The sequence below is a fragment of the Hemicordylus capensis genome, chromosome 3, assembly GCF_027244095.1.
Source record: "Hemicordylus capensis ecotype Gifberg chromosome 3, rHemCap1.1.pri, whole genome shotgun sequence".
Taxonomy (NCBI): domain Eukaryota; kingdom Metazoa; phylum Chordata; class Lepidosauria; order Squamata; family Cordylidae; genus Hemicordylus; species Hemicordylus capensis.
This window is the reverse complement of record NC_069659.1, coordinates 182,796,431-182,808,058: the sequence shown is the minus strand read 5'-3', so window position 1 is coordinate 182,808,058 and position 11,628 is coordinate 182,796,431.

Genomic DNA, 11,628 nt, shown 5'->3' with positions numbered 1-11,628 from the left:
GAGGGCCAGAGCTGACATGGGCAGCCAGTAAAGAATTCACAACTCCCCCACCCCCGCAAACAGATACACTCTTGTGAGCCTCCCCAAAAACGACACACTCTTGTGAGCTTTCCCTTTTAAACTGCACTCACTTGGATGTCAGGTCTGGGAGGAAAATAATGGAGGTAAAGAGTGCCATTTAAACACTGCGGATGGGGAAAAAAATCCCTATCCCTCATTGAGGACCCTTGGCCCTTTCCCTAACAGACATCAGTGGGGGGTAGCTGTTTCCTCATAGCAGGAATTTTTAGGGTGCAACCTCTTTAACTTTGCTCTCCTTGTGGCTGCTTGGTGGGTACATGGAGTATAAAGGGTGGGTGAGAATTGGGGAAAGTACAATGGAATGAATCGGGGTTGAGTGAGTGGCATGGAGTAGATCAGTCAGCACATGGAATGGAATGAATCAGGGTTGGAATGAATCGGTGTTGAGTGAGTTAGATGGGAGTGAATCGGGGTTGAGTGGAATGAATCGGGGTTGACTCAGGGTTGAGTGAGTGAGATGAGAGTAGATCAGGCAGCACATGGTAATGGGGTATTAGCAAATTCTCATTGGCTCAGAAATGAACTGAGATTCCCGCCGCCCCCAAATCAGGAACCAAAAGAAAATGACTTCTGAGCCAGTCCAGTATGAATAGTGGATTGCTTGTCCAGCTCCACTTACCTTCCTCTTGAAATGTTTCTAGACTGCTGTTGATTGCAGTGGTATTGTGTGACCATGTTGACTTGTTTTCATATATGGTTGAACTTTCTATTAAGATAACTGGGGGAAGGTCTGCTCCACATGCCAACAGGGGCTGAAGGTCAGCTTGTGAGCACATGGGACTAGAATCTCTCAGTGTCAGCCCACATGCCATTGGAAATATGGCATGTGGGCTCCCCCAATAAATTTGTCCTGCTGCATCTCTTCTAAACATCAGATCCACACCCAAGACTCATCTGTTCCACCATGCCTTTGAGGAGATTAGATCTCAGCTCTCTGTTGATTTTATGCAGTCTCTTTTGCATCTGGCTGGTTGAGTTTATTGTTTTGTTTTACGGTGGTTTTTTTGGTGTGTGTTTTTGTTTTGGGGCCAGAAGGTGGAAAGCAGCATACAAGTCTGGAAAATAACCAAACTGGCAATGCATCGTGTTTGCCAATTCTTCATCCCTCTGTAACTGACAAAACAGAAACGAGGAACTGATTCTTTTTTTGAGAAATATGCTCTCCTCTCAAAGCTACTCAGAAAGTTGACATCTTTTAGTTACAAATCAGAGCCTTAAGAAAAACATAGGTTTTGTCAGAAGAATTTGAAATGTTTAATTTTCTCAAAAGAAGTGCCAAGATAAGGGACAAATCGTTGAAAACAATCTCTCCTCTATCTGACTGTGGTATTTGAAAAGGGCAGCTCAACTATCTACACTGAATAATATATATTTCAAAGGATGTAAGAATCTGTGACAACTGTTGCCCAAGTTTCACAATTGATTTAGGGATGGAGGGGAAAAAAAGATAATATAACCATGTGAGAACCAGAATGGATGTGAGCAGAAACAATAAGCAGTTCAACACAAGGATACCAGCTTGGCATTTAAGATCAGGAAAAGGCAGCACTTAGTATAGATACTAGGCCATTATCCAGTATTTATAAATCGTAAGAGATTCCTGTTTGTTTTTATCCACAGCACTTATTTTTGAGAGCTAGCAGTTTTACTCAAATACATGTAAATGGCACACTTCCTGTACAGCACAGTGCTCAAGAATGTCTCCTGTGGAAGCACTATTGAATGGAATAGGAACTGAAGCATATTGGAATTCATTTCAATAAGGTGAGCATACAGCAACATCCCAGAGCACTGTGCGTGCAATGTTTTAAATACAGTCAATGAATTTTGCATCAATAATGATAGGGATGGGCACAAAACAGATTCCATGTTTCATTTTGAGCTTGAAACGAAACACAGATGGCCAGTACGTTTTGGGTTTGTTCAGTTGAAACAGCCAGATTTGACAGAACAAACTTGAACAGTTTTGAGTGTTCTGACAATAGGGAACAATGAGGGACTCAAAACATCCCATTGTTCCCCAAAGACACCAAAGTGGGTTGAGTGGTGGGGCATGATGGGTGCTATCTACCACCCAACCCAGAAAAGAAATGCGCAAGCAGGTAATATTTAATTTCTTTTAACCTTTCATCAAAACCCAAATAGAATCCAGACCTGGGCACTTAAAAGGCTTTGTAGTTATCACTGGTAAAGAACATGCACTTTGCAACTGCATAAGAACATTTTCATGTACAGTGGTCCCTCGACTTACGAAGTTAATCCGTTCCGAATGCACGTTCGGAGGTCAAAAATTTCGTAAGTCGAAAAGCACACCCACAGAGGTTTAAAAAATTCGTAAGTCGAGTAAGCCGCATCTAAAAATTCGCAAGTCGAGGAAACCGCATCTAAACTGCCAACGGTTTCCGTTCGTAGCTCGAAAAATTCGTAAGCGTGCGGCCATTTTTGTCGTTCGTAAGTCGAAAACATTGGATGTCGAGTAGTTCGTAAGTCGAGGGTCCACTGTACTGTGTTCTGTGCTCTAAAAACAGGTGCTGAGGCTGAATCCTTGCAAGCCCTGGCACAAATTAAACCCAAAGGATATGGACAAATTTATCCAGAGTGGAAATTCTCTCCAAATTTGAGGATTTTCCGGGTTCCTCCAAAGATAAACTGGACCTTTTCACAACAACCTTTTGACCAATGATGATCTGGCACTGCTGTGCAATCACCTATTTGGGATTTCATTCCTTCATTTGCATCTCTTGAGGGAATGTACAGTATGTATGTATTGTATGTTTTTAAACTTTTGTAAACCACCTTGGGATTGTTTATAATGGAAGGCAGTATATAAATTTAAAAATAAATAAATAAAATTTTCTCTCTGAATGTAAGGGGTTCTTCTCAAGGAGAAGGAAATTTGGAGCATTTCTCAGATGGGTTGCTCCCAAAATAACACACCAAATGATACACAGAAATGTTTTCATGAAGAATCTCATGGTATGAAATGGTCAGTGAAAGGGAGGAAATGGTTAATGACAAATGCCCATGTTTGTCATAGGCCTGTAATGTACTCTGCTCCTCCTGCTTTAGCAGAGGGAAAGAGAGAGGGGAAGGGAGTTTATAATCTACCCCGTGTCACCCTGCCCTGGAAGACAGTGAGTAGAGCCTGTGGTGATTACTACCAGCCACCTTCTCTCTTTTCCTGAGGCTCTCTCTCTCTCTAGTACAACATTGCTGAAAGCCTTTGTTGGTGGCAGAGCTTCAGCTTCTAGGAGGGCCCAGATGCTGACGCAGCAATTTCTGTTGGGCTTTGGATCATTTCCTGGGCTGGCAGCATAAGAGAGCATGGTGCCTTGGTGGTGAGCTGATTGCTGGTGGGATCGCCACCAAAGGGTGTGCACCTTTGGGAGCCCCTTTGGGAACCATGTGGGCAAGGGGTGTACTCTGCTTGCTGGGAGTACAGTTTTAGCTGTTTAATTATGTGCCTGAGTGAGGATGTGAACTAGGGCTGTGCATAGACCATTTTCTGTTGTTTGGTTCAAATTTGAACTGAATTCAAACCGGTTGGTGAACCGATTCGGTCAAACTGACTGGCTGACCATTTGGTTCTATGAACCAACTCAAAATTAGGGATGTGTGAAACTATTCAGATACAAATCGATTTGTACCCAAATCTAGCTGATTCAGATGATTCGGAGACAAAACGAATCACCCCTGTGGTCTATTGGCTAGATTCGGGTACAAATCAAATTACAAATCAAATCGCGGCTGATTCTATTCAAATCGATTCGGGTTTCAGATCTGGCCTATTAATTTCCCCAGATTCCTGGCTTTCTTTAAAAAAAAAAAAAAAGCTAAGCTTTAGCCCTTTTAAAAGTGGAGTTATGGAGCAAAATGTGTGGTCACTGTTTTTTAAGTGTTCGGATTCTTTGGTGTATAATAACTTTCACTCAATGAATCCTTATGAGGATTCATTACACACCTTCATTTCTTCTATTCATTTTGACTGTCTTTTAGACAGTGCCAGTTGTCAACTGCCATGTGCCAACTACACCCCACTCCCACCCACAAGGCAGTGAGGTACTACTCAGTTTATGTTAAGTGCCTAATGGGTAGAGGCTACCACCCAAATTGCAGACGGATTGGGCAAGGGGCTGGTTTTTGGTGAATTGTTGAAGTTTTCCATAGGAAATTATGTAGGTTTCAGCAGTCCCATAACTGCACTTGGGGGGTGCTGGGGTGGCCCAGAGTGAGTGGTGGTGTAGTGAATAGAGGGTGCCAGGCACCCCCATGGGTTTCTAGCCCATGGGGTTCAGGGTTCTGTTGCTTTTGAGGTGTTCTGAGTGTAGATTCTCTGGTAGCAAATGAGATTTTCAATACAATCCATGAATCCACTCTCATTTGGATCCCGTATAAGAGCTGAGGGATAACCTTTGCTGAACACATTTTTAAAGCTGCAGGAATGAAACCTGCTCCCTGCGTTCTGAAAAATCTGTTAATTGCTACCACACTGCGTTTTGCTGAGTCAGCTACCATTCTCATGTGTGCCGTTTTCCCAGCGTTTTGTTGAAAAACCACCCCAAGATATTTTATTTGATTGACCTGTTCTAATTTATGTCCATCCAAGGTCCATGTAAATTTCCTTGGTTTATTTTTAAAGCACATAATTTTAGATTTGTTATGGTTGATCTTCAAGTGTTCCTTTTGGCAATATGATGATAGAACATCTTAGGGATGTGCAAAATGTTTCGGGCACAGATCGATCTGTGCCCAAAACGAGCAATTTCAGGTTATTCGGGGCTGAACTGAATCACCCCCGATGCCCCCCGATATTTTTTGGGCCCGACACGAATCATCCCTGATTCGTGCCGGAAAAATTCGGGTGATTCGAGATGACGTCTCTTTGAATTTCCCGCCTTTTTGCCTCCATTGATTTCAGTGCAAAAAGGTCTGGTGTGACGTCTGCTCAAATTTTGGGTCCCAGGGGCAAAATAGTGTGGTGGCGTGGTAGTGCCTAATGGGTGGAGGCTACCAACCAAATTTCAGGGGAATTGGGCAAAGGGCTGGTTTTTGGGGAATTTTTGAAGTTTTAGTGTCTTTGGGGCAGATCGGGGGCATAGCGTGGGATCTGGGCAAAAAGAGTGGGGTGGGATGTTAGTTCCTAATGGGTGGAGGCTACCACCCAAATTTCAGAGTGATTGGGCAGAGGGCTGATTTTTGGGGCATTGTTGAAGTTTATGCATCTTTAAGGTTTTTCTCCATAAAGAAGCATTGAGGTGTCAGCAAATGTATAGCTTCACGTGGGGGGCAAAGGAGTGGCCTAGAGCAGTGTGGGGTTGGTGGTAGTGCTAGGTAGGGGCAAGGAAGCTACCTGAATTTTTTCAAAGGATTTGGGCAGAGGGCTGATTTTTGGTAAATTGTTGAAGATTACGCGTCTTTAAGCTTTTTCCTCATAGTGTATACATGTAGCTTTCAGCAGCCCCATAAGTGCACTTCAGGGGTGCTTGGGTGTCCCAGAGCGAGTGGTAGTGTAGTACACATAGGGTGCCAACCACCCCCATGGGTTTCTAACCCATGGGGTACAGGGTTCTGTTGTTTCTGAGGTATTCTGAGTGTGGATTCTATGATAGCAAATTAGAGTGGATTCATGGTGTTTCATTGAAAATCTCATTTTACACACAGATGTTTGGCGTACAATTTACCTATTATACTCAAAAGGCTAATTGGCCTGTAGTTAAAGGGATCCTCCCTATTGCCTCTTTTATAGATCAGGAATACCATGGCTGAGCCCCACTCCTGAGGGAGTTGTGCAGTTTGATCTATATAGGTGAACAAGAGAGCCAATGCTGGGGCCCACAAGTCCATATGAGTCTTTAATAGTTCTGGAGGGATGTAATCATTCCCGGGTGTTTTCCACACTTCAGCTGCATAATTAGTTGTTCCGCCTCATAGGTGGCCAGGAAGGTAAAGTATCTATATGTATGTCAATCTGGGGTTTGAATGTGTGGTTGCTATAAAGTTCGCAAAAGTGTGATTCCCATAATTCAGGGGGAACTGGACAGACCTGTTCAGAGTATACCTTGTTTTGTGATAATGAAATCAGCCTCCAAAAATTTGTTGAATCATTTTTCCTAGCTGATAACAGAAAAGCAACAAGAACTAAAGCAAAAAATAACTGAGCACATGAACCAAACAACCACCAGGGTTCAACTTCCAGCTCTAAAAACAGTTGCCAAAAAAAAAAAAAACTGGCTCGGGCATTAAAAGATGTCAATGCTGCACTTGCAGAAATAACAACCAAGAATTTGCAAGAAACAAACCAACTAATGTACAGTGCAGCAACAGTAACAACACAAGAGCACGGATATAAGATCAATGGACCTGTCAAAAAAGAAAGTAGTACATCACCTAAATGGAAGATGAGATTAGAAAATAAAATCTCCAGGCTTAGATCAGATGCTAGTAAATTGAAAGATATGAAAGACAAGAAGCTGAAGAATGAAAACACTAGTGATGTGCACGGTCCGGAGAAGTCCGGACCGGCACCGAAGGGGGGCCTTGTTTTTAGGGCGGGGAGGGCTTGCTTAGCCCTCCCGCCTCCTTGCCCCCGCCAGCGCCCGTATTTTCTAGTATAGGGGCGCTGGAAACCAGCCACCCCCCCGCCGCCGCAGCCGCCGCTGCGGCAAAAGAACTCCCAATGCCAGCCCTCCCTCCCTCCCAGCTAGCTGCCCGCCCGCCCGCCCGCCCACTCACCCGCTCACCGCATAGGAAACGAGAGGAGCTCCGGCACAGAGCTCCTCTCGTTTGGAAGGCCTCCGGCATAATGGTGTTTTGCGCGTGCGCGCGCATGCGCACACCACAAAACACGCCGTTCGCCGGAGGCCCGGTCTACCCGCCGGGAAAGAGCCGGGTAGACCGGGCCTCCGATCGCTGGGTAGACCGGGCCTCCAATCGCCGGAGGCCCGGTCTACCCAGCGATCGGAGGCCCGGTCTACCCGGCCCTTTCCCGGCGGGTAGACTGGGCCTCCGGCGAACGGCGTGTTTTGCGGCGCGCGCATGCGCGCGCACGCGCAAAACACCATTATGCCGGAGGCCTTCCAAACGAGAGGAGCTCTGTGCCGGAGCTCCTCTCGTTTCCTATGCGGTGAGTGGGCGAGTGAGCGGGTGAGCGAGCGGGCGGGCGGGCAGCTAGCTGGGAGGGAGGGAGGGCTGGCATTGGGAGTTCTTTCGCCGCGGCCGCGGCAGCGGGGGGGGCGGCTGGTTTCCAGCACCCCTATACTAGAAAATACGGGCGCTGGCGGGGGCAAGGAGGCGGGAGGGCTAAGCAAGCCCTCCCGCCCTTAAAGGCATACCCCCCACCCGGACCCGGACCAGGCAGGGCCGGACCGGTCCGGCAGTTCGGCCATTCTTTGGAATGGCCGCCGGACCGGTTCGGGCACACTGCTAGAAAACACCAAACAGTATCTGATCCAACAATACCACCTAGATTCAAGGAAAATTAAAGAAGTCCTGGAAATAATAAAGCAGCAAATAACAGCAGTGTCAAAGAAGATTAGCAGATATGAAGCCAGAACTACACAACACAGGCAGAATCTCCAATTCCAGTCGAATCAGAGACGTTTCTACCAAAGCATAGAAGGAGAAACTGCAAGAAATGTAGAAACACCAAATAAAGAAGAAACAGTGCAATTTGGGGGGAAATTATGGGACAATCCAATAGATTATAATAAAAAAGCAGGCTGGATGAAAGAGGTCAAAAAATGTAACCAACAAATGCAAGATCTAATAATAACACCAGAATTAATAAGTGAAAGAGCAAAGAAAATTAAAATTTGGACTGCGCCAGGCGACGATGAACTGCATGGCTTTTGGCTTAAACACCTAACAAGCCTTCATAGACAACTATCAAAACAGTTCAATCACATTTTGCAAGGAGGTGATATTGAACAATGGCTAAGAACTGGGAAAACTCATCTCATCATGAAAGACCCAGCAAAAGGTGCAGTTCTAAGTAATTATAGACCGATAACCTGTCTGCCAACCATGTTCAAATTATTAACTGGAATAATAGCAGATGAAGTGATGCAACACTTATTAACTAACAAACAGCTTCCAGTTGAACAGAAAGGAAATTGCCCGAACACCAGAGGCACAAAAGACCAGCTGCTGATTGACAAAATGATTTTAGAAAATTGCAAGAGAAGAAAAACCAATCTAAGTGTTGCAAAACCAATCTAAGTGTTGCATGGATTGACTACAAGAAAGCCTTCGATTCATTGCCTCACACATGGATACTAAAATGTTTAGAAACAACTGGTGACAGCAAAAACATCCAGATATTTATTTTAAAAAGCAATGAGCATGTGGAGTACACAGTTAACAATCAATGGCGAGACACTTGGACAGGTTAGCATTAGAAGAGGCATTTTCCAAAGGGACTCACTATCCCCTCTGTTGTTTGTAATCACCATGACCCCACTTTCACAAATACTAAACAAAACAGGCCTCGGATACCAAACATCTAAAACATCCAGTAAAACCAACCATCTGCTGTACATGGACGATCTGAAGTTGTATGGAAAGTCCCAGTCAGAAATCGAATCACTGCTAAACATTGTCCGTATATTCAGTAGCGATATAGCAATGGAGTATGGACTAGACAAGTGTGCTGCATTAATAATGAACAGAGGGTAAATAACAAAAACAGAAGGAATAGAACTGCCCAATGGAAGCAAGACCAAGAACCTGGAAGAGAGAACATTACAAATACTTGGGCATTCTCCAAGCTGATAACATTGCACACACTGAAGTTAAAAGAAAAACTGGAAGTGAATACATCAGGAGAGTTAGAAAAATCCTCAAGTCCAAACTCAGTGGCGGAAACACCATACAAGCCATAAACACCTGGGCTATACCTGTTATCAGAAACACTGCAGGAATAATAGACAGGACCCAGGCAGAGCTAGAGACGCTGGATCGTAAGACCAGGAAAATAATGACCATCAAACATGCTCTGTACCCCCGCAGTGATGTCGATAGGCTATACCTCCCTCGCAGCTCAGGTGGAAGAGGAATGCTGCAAGTCCATCAAACAGTAGAGGAGGAGAAAAGAGGCCTTGAAGAATATATCAAGGACAGTGAAGAAGATGCACTTAAAATGGTCAATAATGCGAAACTATTCAACACCAATGAAACAAAGCAGGCCTACAAGAAAGAACAAGTCAAGAACTGAGTAGAAAAATGGAAAAATAAGCCCCTACATCATCAAAATTTGCACAATATAAGTGGAAAATCAGACAACACCAAGACATGGCAATGGCTTAGAATTGGAACTTGAAATACAAGCTACTTGTAGCCAAAAATTGGTGGGACAATAAAATTGAAAAAGTTGAAGAAAATGAAGATGTAAAAATATTATGGGACTTCCGACTACAAACAGACAAACATCTGCCACACAATACACCAGATATAACTGTAGTCGAGAAGAAAGAAAAACAAGTCAAAATAATCGGCATAGCAATACCAGGGGATAGCAGAATAGAAGAAAAAGAAAGAGAAAAAATCACCAAATACAAAGATCTACAAATTGAAATTGATATGCTGTGGCAGAAAAAGACCAAAATAATCCCAGTGGCAATTGGCGCCCTGGGTGCAGTTCCAAAGGACCTTGAAGAGCACCTCAACACCATAGGGGCCACAGAAATCACCATCAGCCAGTTACAAAAAGCAGCCTATATTCTGCGACAATATCTATAACAACAGCTACAACATTGACAATAAAATTCTGGCATCCCAGGTCCTTGGGAAGGACTCGATGTCTGGATAAAACAAACCAGTCAATAACACCTCTCTGACTGTGTAAAATAATAATAATAATAATAATAATAATAATAATAATAATAATAATAATAATAATAATGGTCAATAATGTGAAACTATTCAACACCAATGAAACAAAGCAGGCCTACAAGAAAGAACAAGTCAAGAACCGAGACTATTCAACACCAATGAAACAAAGCAGGCCTACAAGAAAGAACAAGTCAGGAACCGAGCAGAAAAATGGAAAAATAAGCCCCTGCATGGTCAATATTTGCACAATATAACTGGAATACCAGATATCACCAAGACCTGGCAATGGCTTAAGAATGGCAACCTGAAGAAAGAAATGGAGGGTTTAATACTGGCTGCACAAGAACAGGCACTAAGAACAAATGCAATAAGAGCAAAAGTAGAAAAATCCACAACAAACAGCAAGTGCCGCCTTTGTAAAGAAGCAGATGAAACTGTGGACCACCTAATCAGCTGTTGTAAAAAGATCGCACAGACTGACTGCAAACAAAGGCATGACAAGGTAGCAGGGATGATACACTGGAACATCTGCAAAAAATACAAGCTACCTTTAGCCAAAAATTGGTGGGACCATAACATTGAAAAAGTGGTAGAAAATGAAGATGTAAAAATATTATGGGACTTCCAACTACAAACAGACAAACATCTGCCACACAATACACCAGATATAACTGTAGTCGAGAAGAAAGAAAAACAAGTTAAAATAATCGACATAGCAATACCAGAGGATAGCAGAATACAAGAAAAGGAAATAGAAAAAATCACCAAATACAAAGATCTACAAATTGAAATTGAAAGGCTGTGGCAGAAAAAGACCAAAATAATCCCAGTGGTAATTGGTGCCCTGGGTGCAGTTCCAGAACACCTTGAAGAGCACCTCAACACCATAGGGGTCACAGAAATCACCATCAGCCAATTACAAAAAGCAGCTTTACTGGGAACAGCCTATATTCTGCGACGATATCTATAACAATTGACAATAAAATTCAGCCATCCCAGGTCCTTGGGAAGGGCTCGATGTCTGGATAAAACAAACCAGTCAATAACACCTGTCTGACTGTGTAAACAAGAGTATTATTATTATTATTATTATTATTATTATTATTATTATTATTATTATTATTATTATTAGGGTGGTAGCCTCCACCCATTAGGCACTACCACCTCACCACACTATTCCACCCCTTATCCCACTATATGCCCCAAATCTGCTTCAAAGACACTAAAACTTCAACAATTCACCAAAAACCAGCCCTTTGCCCAATCCCTCTGCAATTTGGGTGGTAGCCTCTACCCATTAGGCACTTAACTTAAACTGAGTAGTACCTCACTGCCTTGTGGGTGGGAGTGGGGTGTAGTTGGCACATGACAGTTGACAATTGGCACTGTCTAAAAGACCGTCAAAATGAATAGAAGAAATGGAGGTTTGTAATGAATCCTCATAAGGATTCATTGAGTGAAAGTTATTACGCAGCAAAGAATCCAAACACTTAAAAAATAGTGACCACACATTTTGCTCCATAACTCCACTTCTAAAAGGGCTAGAGCTTACCTTTTTTTTTTTTTTTTTTAAATGAAAGCTGGGAATCTGGGGAAATTAATAGGACAGATCCAAAACTCGAATCAATTCAATTCTGATCAGCCGTGATTCAGATCCGAATCGAATTTAGGGTGATTCGGATGGGTCAGATTCGGATCCAAATCGAATCAGGGCTGTTT